This window comes from Puma concolor, chromosome A1 (genome assembly GCF_028749965.1).
Source record: "Puma concolor isolate L17-30 chromosome A1, mPumCon1.1.hap2, whole genome shotgun sequence".
Taxonomy (NCBI): Eukaryota; Metazoa; Chordata; class Mammalia; order Carnivora; family Felidae; genus Puma; species Puma concolor.
The window spans coordinates 27,310,178-27,322,252 of record NC_141667.1 but is presented as its reverse complement, the minus strand read 5'-3'; the positions used below and the strand labels follow the sequence as shown (position 1 = coordinate 27,322,252).

Here is a 12,075-nt window from a genome sequence, read left to right as displayed (position 1 = left end):
CCAAAGTGGGGAAACACACACACACACACACACACACACACACACACACGTCTTACCCTCATCTTGGTTTCCTTCACCTCCCTACATTTGGCAGGAATAGCTTGAATAGCATCACCTGTTTCTAAATCAGACTCCTTTTTGATAAGACAATTCAGTAAATACACCCTTTCACCTATTTATCTGCTTTATCATAGAGAAGATGTTTCCAAACCCGTAAGGTCTTATTTAAGTCACAAGAGTAAAATAAAATGTTAGGAAAATTTTATCCTCTTTTCATTACAACACTACAGTAAAAGAGGAAATTTCTAGAAAGTTCTAGAAATACTTATTAGGAGCCAAGCCCCCCTTCTAAATGACATTGGCAGCACTTCTTGACAAAGTGCTGATGTCACTTCTTGGTGAAGAACTGGGTCAAGCATCTCTTTCAACTACATGTGGTTAATTAGCCCCATTGTTCTGCTAGTTACAATCAACTGTCCATATCATCCGTTTGGTTCACAGAATAAAAGGCAATACTTTGCACACTTTACTCTGTATCTTCTGGTTAAAGGGTATAGTCAACACTGAGCAACAGGGGCCTGTTGATTCTCAAGCCTCCCCTCAACCCCAGGACTAGAGGCTGGGACCCCACCATTAGTTCGTTAGTTTTACCCCTACCTGTTATTTATGTTTCATTAAAGTCATTTGATTTTAGCCTTTTCATCCATTTTACCCATTCCTAGATGACACAGACTCCTCCAGCTCACTTTAATTCCATCCCATGCCCTTTCCACAGCCTACTGATCATTAGCTCACTCCACTCTGGGTCTACAAGATGAGGAAAACCTACCTGGCACATCTCTCCTTCCCTCTACAACATGCTATGGCCTTGGAGTCTCAGAACCTGGGTCCCAAAACTCTGACACTTACTAGTTGCCTTCACTAGTTGTATAATAATAATACTGTCCTTATAGAGTTATTGTGAGAATGAAATCTGTTCATACATGTAGAAACACGTAGGAAAAGGCTGTTCTAAGTGTATTTTATGGACCGATACAGTCCACAAATTGCTTGGTCCCAGTCTGCAACTAGATCAATATGACGTATGGCAGAACTTATTTTGAAACTTGTCAAGCAAATCTCATTGGATCAGTGAGTTTAAAAAGCAAAAAGAAAGCTCATTTGTCACGTTACAAACTTTAAATATTGATGCATATGTATTTATTCAAGATATGCATAAAGAACCTTAATGTAAGAGTTGCTATTTCACTCATAACTATTTGTGAACTTTTAATTGTGAAATAACAAATTATTAGTATAATAATAATTCTCTATATTAATTATACATACCCTTTCAATAGTGCAAGTAGTACAAGTTTTGTAGTTTTTTTCCTTTTTCTTATGTAATTTTCCATTCATTCCTTTTTATGTATCTTGCAAAAACACTAGCTTGTGAAAAACTGGGAATCAAAGAAAAAAGTAATCACTTGTTACAGAGAGTTTGAAGAGCACTGAAGCTCTCCTGAAATTATCTGGTACCCTTCAGTGTACAGCACATTAAAAAGTGCCAAAGAGTAAGTGTTCAATTAACATTACGTATCATTATTGTCATTTTATACGTGAAGAATCTCAGGCAGAGAGAGGTTCAGCATTTTGCCCAGTGTCCTAGGTCCACAGGACCTGGAATTATCTGCCTGTCTGCCTAAGGGAAATTGCCAGGTCTTGTCTCAACTGGGAGAAACTCCTGCAGGACAAAAAACAGGAGCCAAATGGGAGCCTGTCAGCAAGTTGACGTTGGTGCCGGCAGTAGCAGAGTTGAAATCGGATTACCCAGAAAGTAACAACCCTGAGTACTACCCATCCAGATGTTGGCACAGGGGACCAGCAAGGTACATAGTAACTTGGTGGAAAAGAAGTATCCAGAAACCAGATCCACTGGGCAGCACCAGTTCTCTAGAGATCCCTGGGGACCCCAACTTCTCCCCAAAGCCACAAGGACAAGTCAGCTCTTATCCTTCGATATCAGACACAATCTTAGGGAAAGGGGTGAAGGAAGAGATGCTCTTTGAGGGACTGTATCTTCTTTTTTTAAAAATTTTTTTTTTCAACGTTTATTTATTTTTGGGACAGAGAGAGACAGAGCATGAACGGGGGAGGGGCAGAGAGAGAGGGAGACACAGAATCGGAAACAGGCTCCAGGCTCTGAGCTATCAGCCCAGAGCCCGACGCGGGGCTCGAACTCACGGACCGCGAGATCGTGACCTGGCTGAAGTCGGACGCTTAACCGACTGCGCCACCCAGGCGCCCCAAGGGACTGTATCTTCTTAACAGAAGCTGAACCCCACTTACAGGGAGTAAGCTTTAAATTGGAGTGGAGCTGTAATTGATTTTCACCTAGTATCCCACGAGAGACTGCTGTAGAGCAAATCTCCTTTTCCCTGCACCTCTGAGTTGTGACAAGACTTGAATTTTTCTGTCCTGCTTCAAGGACCTCAGGGGAAAGCTAGAGAATGAATTAAGAGATCTCTCACCCCTGTGATCAGTGATCCATTCCTGACCCCTTCCCTCCAAGGCCCTGTGAGATCTGAGCCCCAGCACACAGCACCCCAGTCTCCTGAGAGCAAGTGTGAGCCGGCTCTTCACAGCCCATCAGCCAAACTTGAGGGCGAGGGAAGTTAAGTGCCATCGCCCACCGCGGAGCACGTAGGTGTATTTCATGTATTTCACGGGCTGGGAAGCATGAGAGCAGCGCAAGCAGTGGGGCAGGTGGGCGGGCCTTCTTCTTGGGACTAATGAGACTTTTCCTGGCAGAAGACATTGCGCTTAATTCTACCTTTCGGGGGAGGCAAAGAGGAAACCTAAGCACTTTCTTCAGTGAAGGGTCTTATTTCGCGTCTCTTCGCTTGTTTATAAGATTTTAAACCTTTTTTTTAAAGTCAAACATCGCTTCATATCACCTATTGATATCTAAATATTTGAAAGAGAAGTGTAAGAACAGGTTTAATATTTATACCTGTAAAATAAAAGCATCTTTAAAAACCCAACTAATTCCTGAACACTTTTAAAAGTAAGAAACATCCACAGTTAAGGCTTCCTTTTTTTTGTTTCCCCACACTGAATGTTCCAAATGTTGTTTGTAGTGATTACATTACTGTATATGTTCGTCAAAATTCATTGAACTAAACCACCAAAAAGACTGAATTTTCAGTATGTAACTTAGTTTTTAAAAAAGTTAGTAATTTCTTAAATCCCGAAAGCAGTTTTAGGGAAATACATAAATCTTTTAATAGATTTTTTAAAATAATATTGAACTTACAGAAAACTCTCAGGAATAGTACAAAGAACTTTTCCCCCTCAACCCATTGCCCCATCCTCCCTGAATACTTATTTCCTATAAATAAGGACATTCTCCTACTGCAAAACAACCATCAAAGTCAAGAAATCAACACTGATACATATCCAAAGACACCATTCAAGTTTCACCAGTTGTTCCAATAATATCCTTTAAAGAAAAAGGATAAAACCCAGAATCACACATGGCATTTAGTTGCCCTATTCTCCTTCTGTCTAGAACAGTTCCTCAGTCCTCCCTTGACTTTTATGGCCTTGACATGTTTGGGGATTACAGACCAGTTGTTTTGTAGAACATCTCTGAGTTTGAATTTGTCTGATACTTTCCATGATTAGATTCAGGTCATTGTTTGGGACAGGGGTATCACAGAAGTGATGCCATGTTCTTCTCGGTAAATCTCATCAAGTGGCACACAATTTCAAAGTGTCCCCTCACTAGTAATGTTATTTTGATCATCTGTTTAAGGTGGCGTCTGTGTGAGTATGTATGTATACATAAACTTTTATATCTATATTCATTATTCTGTCTATATTTACTGAAAATCATGAATCCACACTGATATCTCCAATTCCAAATGAATATCACAGGGCTTATGTGAGTTTTCTCACTTCTTGGACTGTGAGAAACCTGGCTCTCACCATCCTCCATGGATTTACTTCTTGGATTATCTCCCGTCACCCCACCCCCACCTTCACAGACGCCTCTTTACTTCACATGTGTTCAGACCTCCTGCTCTGAGCCACCATCACCACCCCTACTGGATGCCATCTTCACCCAGGGTTGTTGGGCCTCTGCCTCAGCCCTGTCACTCACCCACACAGGTATCTTCCTTCATGTGGGAAACAAAGGCAGAAGGAAATGGCAGATAAAATTAAATTTCCTTATAATTTGCAGCCCATTGGCAGATACTCGAGGCAGGCAGAGCAAAATGTTTCTCCAGGAACTCCCTACCTTCTTAGTATTATTAATGCTTTGCTAGAGGGGAAAAAGAACCTTGGCTTGACAATAGCTAGGCCTCCAGTAGTCTGTGAGTCTTCTTTAGTATATGAAAATCCCATTGGAAACTTACCCTTGACTTTACCTCCCCCACCTCCCAAGTATATTAACCAGTGTCTCTTCACCGTCCCAGGGCAGCTCTTTCTGCCCATGGGCCCTGTCCCCGTGCTTTAATAAAATCACCTTTTTGCACCAAAGATGTCTTCAAGAATTTTTTCTTGGTCGTCGACTCCAGACCCCACGAACCTCCCCATTACCCCACAAACCTCATCCCTCCTCACCCCATTTAGGCTCTGACACCCAGCCTTAATTCTGCCCCTCACCCCCTGCGATAGATGCCTATTTTGCTCAATCCCATGAAGTAATATTTGGGCTGAGTTTTTCAGGAAAGGAAGGGAGGGATCAAAGGAGGGAGAGAAAGAAGACTTAGCCAAATGATGTTGTGTGGGGTTTTGTGGTCTTTCTAATTCAGGCCCGAGCATACCTAGAATTAGTTCTCTCCTATCTTGAAGTTAAGGCACTAGATATATCCCAGCTACAACTTCTTTGGCTAACTTCTTTACTTGACCACTTCCCCTCCCCACAAAAAACCCTCTTGAAGACAGCGTAATTCAACTTGTCCATTTAGCTGCACACTGAATTAATGTCAATGGCTAATTTAACATAACGTGTCCTTTTTCAGAGCCATGAACAAGTCATGATTTCCATTTGCCAGAACTGAAATTTTTTTTAAGTCCTTATTACAAGAACTGTGATGCCAAGTTAATATAGGATGGTTCTCTGGTTCTTTGATGTGTGGGCACACATGAAAATCAAATGCTTTGTGATGCATAAAATTCCAGTCTTCAGTCTTCTGTCTCCTGTGGGACAATATAGCAACAGTGGGCATGCACATTTGCCGTGTTTTTTGTCACTCAATATTTTTTGAATTCTGTTCCTACAACCTGGACAATTTCCCCTCTCCCCTCTGCTACATCCTCAAGGTGGAAGCCTTCCACTAGCCACCCCTCTCCCCCGAAGCTAGAGCACAAAGAGCAAGATTTTCACAGGAAGAAGGTAGCACCAAGAGAATCCAGCTGCCGAAGAGAGGCTGGAGGATTGTGGGGGAGGGATGCCCAGCTTTACAAGGTAACCTTCAAGGAGATGTGAGGGTAGACTCCCTCCCCAGAGCAGGCTCTGTGAACCGCTTAGTATCCTTTTAATAAACTCCTCTCCACTTGAACTAGCTAGAGGGAATTCTGTGGTTTTCTACTAAGAATCCTGATGGAGAATAGTAATTGTCAATCCTGTAATCTACAAACATTTATTCTTTATCTGATATGTCATCACATCCACTTTGCCCAGGTTTTTTGTTCTTGTTTTTGTTTTTAAACATAGGCATATCACTGGGTGAGCTTAGTCGGTTAAGCTCCCTGCTCTTGATTTTGGCTCAGGTTGCAAGTTCGAACCCCAAGTCAGGCTTTGCACTGACAGCATGGAGCTTGCTTGGGATTCTCTCTGCCCCTTTATTTTTAGACAGACAGGAGAGAGAGAGAGACAGAGAAAGAGCATGCTGGGGAGGTACAGAGAGTGTGGACAGAGGATCCCAAGCAGGCTCTACACTGTCAGTGCAGAGCCCAATGTGGGGCTTGAACTCATGAACTGTGAGATCATGACCTGAGTCGAAGTCAGTTGTTTAACCAACTGAGCCATCCAGAAGCCCCTAAAAAAGTTTTTTTTTAATTAAAAAACAAACAAACATAGGCATATCATTAGTAAAGAGTGTTCCCTTTATATATTTAAAATGAACCTGTGTTTAGGGTCACCTGGGTGGCTCAGTTGGCTAAGTGTCCAACTTCGACTCGGGTCATGATCTCACGGTTCCTGAGTTCATATCTGGCTCTGTACTAACAGTGTAGAGCCTGTTTGGAGTTCTCCCTCTCTCCTACCTCTCTGCCCCTCCCCCTGCTTTCGTGTGCACTCATGCTCTCTCTCTCCTCCTCTTTCTATCTCAGCTAAAAAAATAAACTTGAAAAAAAAATGAACCCGTGTTAAGGTGGAAAGGTTGCCCCCATATTCGAGCCCCTCATCCTGTGCAGGAAATGGAACTGAAGCCCACAGGGAGGATGGATGCAAGCACTCCTAGTTGGGGCAGAGCTGGATTTTGGAACCCAGATCCTCAGCTTCCCGCTCCCGTGGCCACCCCTTCCCATGTCCAGCTTACACATCGCCCAGGATGATCCCAGATGGAGATTTTTATTTTATTTTATTTTTCACTGTTCCAAGTTTATTTGGTAGTTTAGTTGGTTGGTATGACACTTAGATACATTGTTGGTTGCATTGTTTATATGTAGATGTTTCTTTTTACATTATAAGGCAATGTACACTATATTCTGACATACATAGTACACATAATAAGATCCTTTAGATCCTTTAGAACAGTTATGCACTATAGATGCAGTACTGATTTATACATTGGATCCCAGGATGTGATTGACTGGAGAAAAAAAAAAGGTGGACTGGGCATGTTGGGTGAAGGAACCAGAAGTAATATAACACACAGTAAATACACATCTGGTTTGAAAAGCAACAGCAGCATACACAGCGTTGGCAGTGGTGCCTCTGAGGTGGTAGAGCTAGTTTACATTAACCAACTTAGAAGAAGAGGGGTCTCATCCAGCATCAGGATGTAGCTTCAGGGTTTTGTGAACCATGCCTATTTGTAACTTTAGGAAACAGGTTTTTCCTAGGCTATTTTAATATTAGTACTTGAGTAACAGATCAGGTAAGAAGGGTAATATACACAACCTCCAACTAAAATCTGGTTGTAGTCTGGACAGTGAAGTGGTACAACATCAGAAAACTTGAAAACTGCAGCTCTTTTTGGATCCCCCAAAGTGTATCTGTACTCTTCCTCAAACGGGCCTCTTCCTCAGGAGTCAGAGTTGCCGTCACAACATGTGAGATTCCATTCTGTCCCAAGATGCAAGGAACACTAAGGAAGACATCATCTCTTATTCCATAGAGACCGTTAATCATGGTGGAAATTGGAGGCACCCACCTAAGATTCTTCATTATACTTTCTGCCAAATCTGCCACAGACAGTCCAATGGCCCAGGAAGTATAGGCTTTCAGTTTGATCACCTCATAGGCACTGTCAGCCACCTGTTTGTGAACCTCTTTCCACTGTTCCTTATCTGCATCTGTGCCTAAGTCAGGGTGCAGATTCTTCAGGAAAGCACCAGCAACATTTATTCCACTCCATACAGGCACACTAGAGTCTCCATGCTCCCCAAGATGCACCCATGACAGCTTAATGGGTGAAGTCCCAGCCTTTTCCCCATTAGGTAATGGAACCAGACTGAATCCAGATTGCAACCACTTCTAATAACATGGTTTTTGGGAAAGCCACTTATCTTCCAAGCCTCATAGGTCAAGATATCCACTGGATTGGAAACAATAAGCAACTTGCAGTTTAGGTTCTATTTTACAACCCATATTAGAAATGATGAACTTAAAGATGTTCACATTATGCTGGACCAAATTAAGATGGCTTTCTCCCTCTTGCTGACGTGCCCCAGCTGTGATAATAACCAGCTTGGAGTTTGCAGTCACATGATAGTCTTTGCCGGAGACAATTTTTGGTGTTCTAGGGAATAGGTTGCCATGCTGGAGATCCATCATCTCTCCCTTCAGTTTGTCTTCCATGACATCAACAAGAGCAAGTTCAACCTGCCAAGTCCTTCATTAAGATACTGATGGCACAAGCCGTGCCAACAGCATGAACCCCAACAACGGTAATCTTATTCTGGGGGTTATGATCTTCCTTAATAAGTTTCTGAATCAGCTGATCCTTGAGAGTTGCCATATTGGATTTAGAGCCAAGAGGAATCAGGAATGCACATCAGCGGGTGGGCGTCCAAGGCGCATGGTGTTGGGTCCGGACTTGGCAGCAGTGGCTCCCCTCCCCAGATGGAAATTTTAGAACAGAAGCACTGTTTCTTCTGTTAAAGTATAAGCAGTTGCTGAAAATTGCTGGTGTATGGAAGCTATTCATTCCAGATCACATAAACAAAGCCCATGGGTCTATGCAGTCAGTTATGAGCAGGTGGGGTTCCCAACAGGAGGTACTTTCGAAAACAGTGGCTACAGAAAAAAATTCAGAGTCCCATATACATTTCAGAGAAGAGATCCAGTCTGAAGCTTTGACTTTGGAGCCTAAACACCCACCCTGGGCATTCTATTACTTACCTGGGCATTCTGAGTGGCTGGAGCATTTCTGAATAAGAGAGTCTAAACAACAACTGTTGATAGAATGTTAATTCCCTCCTCCTATTTAGACTCAATCCCTTGTTTCCTCTCTTCACCTATCTTCATTTCCCTTCTCTAAGGGGGAGGGAGGGGGTAATCTGGTGGGTGGGTAGGAGGAAGAGCCACCTCCTGTTAACTAACTAGTTAACCAACTGTAAGCCAACGAGTCCAGAAAATGCTCTGCCTCACATTTTATCAGGAGAGGGTTTTGCAGCTCTGCCTGTTCTGGATGGAGGAATTTATTTCTACCTCTGTAGAGAAGGGACAGCCAGCCCACTGCCATGACAGATATGTGGCTGTGCTCTGAACAGTTTATCAGTGATAAAGGTAACAATGGACTCTCCAGCTGCTAGACTTTGTCTCTCTCTTTCTCTCTCTCTCTGTTTCTCTCAGTTGGTTCAACACCCAGGAGAGGTAGAAAGGGGTATTGTTTCCTAAACCCTAAAGCCCTTATATCCTCATATCTCCCCCTCTCTACTTCCATCCCTATGTAGCTAATCCCCAGTCACTGATGCCCTCATTTAACTAAAATGAGCACTTTAAAATGTCCCTGCAAGGTCTCTTAGCAACAGGGCTTCCTGATCCTCTTTAGGGAATAACGCCATAGAAAAAGAGTGTTTCCTTCCGGTTAGTTATTATAACAGGAACTCCATGTATCATAAACTTTTGTGTCATTTCATATTGTCTGGCCACAGTTGAGCATCAGCTGGGCCTCTTTGTCTGCGCTGCTCCTTTTCCAAGTTTGGACACGAGGAAGGAGCTCCCGTGAGGCGAAGCTGCCTGTGCAACTGCACACCAGTGCAGGGCAGCAGGATGGGAAGCATGACTCTGGAGTCACAGCCAGGTGGGGACAGACACGGTGCACAGCACAATCCACTGCTGCCCTGCCTGGCAGCAAATTCATTTGACACTTCATCAAACCCCAGGCACAGCCATGGCTCTGCCATCTCTTGTCTTCAGATTGGAGGTAATGCACGCATCTCTGTCATTCAATGGGTTAATTTTATATCCTAGTTCTAGGAGAAACAAAATCATTGAATAATGAGTTAGCACTTTTTGCCCTTCACATTGGCAAAGTTGTCTTTCTTTGTTAGGTAAGTGATTATGTGGAACAAGGATCTCTTAGATTTTAGGCGATCTAAACAGAGCTTACAACACAAAAACACACAGATCCTCTGACCTTGCAACCCCACTTCTGGAAACTACTCTACAGAAATAAGAGGGCCTTTATATAGGAGTGTATGTAAAAGACATTTGCAGCATAGTTTGTGTGGCAAAAAACCCAAAACAGACAAATAAAAAACAACAACTTGAAGTTTCCATCAGTAAGAGAATCTCTGATAAAGCTGTAAGAAAGACATATAATGGAATTGTGTATAGTTTTTTTTTTTTTTAATTTTTTTAAGGTTTATTTATTTCTGAGACAGAGAGAGACAGAGCATGAGTGGGGGAGGGGCAGAGAGAGAGGGGGACACAGAATCTGAAGCAGGCTCCAGGCTCTGAGCGGTCAGCACAGAGCCCGACGTGGGGCTCGAACTCACAGACTGTGAGATCATGACCTGAGCCGAAGCCGGACGCTTAACCGACTGAGCCACCCAGGCGCCCCAATTTTTTTAAAGGATAAAATGGATCTATACCCGTCAAACTGGAGGTGTAGCCACTGTATACTGTTAGTCAAGAAAAGCAGGATGGCAGGATGTGTATCCTATAATGCTATTTTTTGTTTATCTAAAAAAAAAATGTATGTAAGTGCATAGATGGTTGTACATTACTGTATGGATTTGGAGAAAGGTATGGAGAAAAACATAACCATCACAAAAGTTGAATATCTATGAATAGGGAAACAATGAAAAAAAAAGAAAGCTTTTAAAAAATAGATTAGAAGACTGCATTACAAGTTGGTTCAAAATCCCTGTACATAATTTTAGAGATCTAGAAAGCTAAATGATAAAGTATAGGAATTTGATCAAATTAACATGTTACAGTTAGTTATCAGTCCATTCTGTAGACATCAAAATGATGTTTGGGATATAAATCAAAAGTGAAAATCAGGTAATTAAACTGGTAACATATAATCCCTATCTATAAGTCTAATCGTGTGGGTGGATATACAAGAAAGTATAATAGTAATCATCCATGCTATGAAATTATGAGTCTTTTATTCCTTATTTGTATTTTGCAGTTTTTCTTTTTTATTTTTTTTTAAGTTTATTTAATTTTGAGAGAGAGAGCGAGGGTGCATATGAGAGAGAGTGCACAAGTAGGGGAGGGGCAGAGAAAGAGGGAGACAGAATCCGAAGCAGGCTCCAGGCTTTGAGCTGTGAGCACAGAGTCGGATGCGGGGCTGGAACCCACAAACTGTGAGATCATGACCTGAGCTGAAGTGAAGTGGACACTTAACGGACTGAGCTGCCCAGGCACCCCATGTGTTTTCTAGTTTTTCTAAATGAGCTTGCATTTAACTTATAATAATAAATATTTACAAATATGAAACATAATCTTATATGGTTATAATAAGGAGCATCTGAGAATGACCAGTGCAAGGTCCCGTTTTAAGATGTAAATAATCAGAGAATGCTGTTTGATTCCATTACCCTTCCCCGGTAAGCAGGCAACTCCGAAAGGTATCTCCACCTGAGTTTGTTTTGGCACCTCGATGGACACCTCATTTCAACAATTCTCAAGGCTAATTTTCAGCAATAATGGAGATGAACTTGGGATGTAACCATGGAGGAAACAAAAGAATCTTCCTTTAAAGTTCAAACTGGCCCTAAGGTCATTTTAATGGGATTTTAACTTTAACCTTGTCTGAAGCACCTATCAATCTGGATAAGGAGGCCAACGTTGCCCTCTGCTGCCTGGAATTAAAATAGCCTTCATTTTTCATAACTACCTGGACTCCTAGATGGGGCTTTCCCAGAGGGAATTGAATTCCTTACTCTAGTAGCCAGAGGAGAGTCCCCTTTGATAACAGGAGTTCTGGAGTCACTGGAGATTTATAATGCACTCTGAGAAGTCATGCCATGAAGAAACTGCTTTACCTAAGTCTCTCCCAGATTGAATATTGTAAGAGCCTAGAGAAAGCACATGACTTTATAGTTTCAAAGTCGACAAATAAACATCACTTCAAGCAGGCCATTGTAAATCTATATATAATGATCTCTCCCTCCTGGGACAACACCACCTCTCACTCACTCAACGTCCATTCCATCCTTCAGTCATTCCGCCCTCAATTCTGCAGAACCCCTACCTCGTATTCCCCGCTACTTTTCTCCCCATCCTCCTCCCAAGCCCAGTCTCTTCATTCTTGATAACTCTTCTGTCAATTCCTTCCTCTTATTCTCCACAGCCCCTGATTTCATTCAGGCCTTCATTCTTGATCTGCCTTCCATGACTCTGCAGATTATTCCTGTTTCCCTCATCCCGATGCTTCCTCCGCCGCACTATACATCAGGACT

The 12,075-nt window shown here is 42.4% G+C and overlaps 1 pseudogene; it reads right to left on the bottom strand.

The window, feature by feature from the left end:
- Window positions 1-7,120: 7,120 nt before the first annotated feature.
- LOC112860447 (L-lactate dehydrogenase A chain pseudogene) lies at window positions 7,121-8,206 on the bottom strand (annotated as a pseudogene).
- Between the last annotated feature and the right edge of the window lie 3,869 nt (window positions 8,207-12,075).